The sequence below is a fragment of the Solanum stenotomum genome, chromosome 1, assembly GCF_019186545.1.
Source record: "Solanum stenotomum isolate F172 chromosome 1, ASM1918654v1, whole genome shotgun sequence".
NCBI lineage: Eukaryota > Viridiplantae > Streptophyta > Magnoliopsida > Solanales > Solanaceae > Solanum > Solanum stenotomum.
The window spans coordinates 96,545,108-96,546,522 of record NC_064282.1 but is presented as its reverse complement, the minus strand read 5'-3'; positions in this window follow the sequence as shown (position 1 = coordinate 96,546,522).

The following is a 1,415-nucleotide window of genomic DNA, read 5'->3' as shown; positions in this document are numbered from 1 at the left end:
CGCCCCCCACACACACAAAGCTCACACAATTGTTATTTTAATTTAAAGGTTATCAAAATGTTAAAAGCTCACCTCAATTGTATATTACAAGTTATAATTTAATTAGGTGGACCACTATGAGGTATGTGAGCATATATATAGGGGAAAGATTAAGTTAATCTAGTATTTGGAGACCCCATTAGGTTTTCTTTCCTAATAAGACTAATTTGATCACTAAAAGAAGGTATAACAATCAATTTTTTTTATGGTTGTTATAGGTCTTTTAACGATCGAATTTCATTTCAATCGTAAACTTTTAACATCAGAACTTTCAATAGCATATTGTATTTGGTAATGATTGATTTTGTTTAGTCATTAATTAACTAATATGACGCGATTAGGATAATATCAACTCTCTTGGAGGTCGACAACCGGATTTGAACTTTAATATAGCCAAATTTTCCTTTGATGAAATTATCAAGTTTTCACAAAAAATAATCAATAAAGTAAAAAATAAGATAAATAATCGATCATAATTTATATGTGTGAAGATTCATTATTAATTTAATTTTTTTATACCGTCAATATATACATGACAACTAATATTTGTGATAACAATCAAAGTTTTCATTATCATCATTCATGAGCTAATCACTCTTTTTTTTATAATGCCTTTAGCTTTCTAATTAATAAGTTTAATTTTAGATCTTTCAACATCAAATCCTAAGTTTTTTCAGTAATGATTTATTTTTTTATTCCAAAAAGTTATAGAGGTAGTCAAGTTGTCATAGAAGTAACTTGTTTGTTCTTTCTAAATTATTAAATCTTTTTTCTTTTTGGTTAAAGTAATTAAAGCATTATATGCAATAAAGCACTATTAAAAGCAAAATATTGTATTATCTACTCAAAAGAGCTACTCGTTTATATGCTTTTGAACTCCTTTTAAAGAAATTATTTATCAAATATTTTATTTTATTAAGTTATTCATGTTAATTATATTTTGAAAATTCAAATTTGATTATTAGTATTCCAATAAATTTTAATTTTAATTAAGCATATATAAGGATAATTTCGTTTAAAAAATCTATTTTTAAACTGCTAAAATTAATAAGTAAAAGGCAGAATTTACTATTTGTGTATTACAACAGAGAGGAAGTATATATATGCATTTTTTCTAAGTTATAAAGTCATAATTTCCTTTTTAGTCCATATAAAAAAAAGAACGTTACTTAATAAGTCTTAGTAAATTTGCCACTATTGACTAGGTACAAAATTTAAGAAAAAAAGCAAGATTTTTAAAATTTGTAATTTGTGTGACTTTATATAAATCATCACATTAAATAAAATTAAGACTTTAAAGCAAAATTAGCTGTAAATATAAAAAATGATACTCTCTTTTTTTTTCTTTTTTTTTTTTTTGGGGGGGGGGGGGGGGG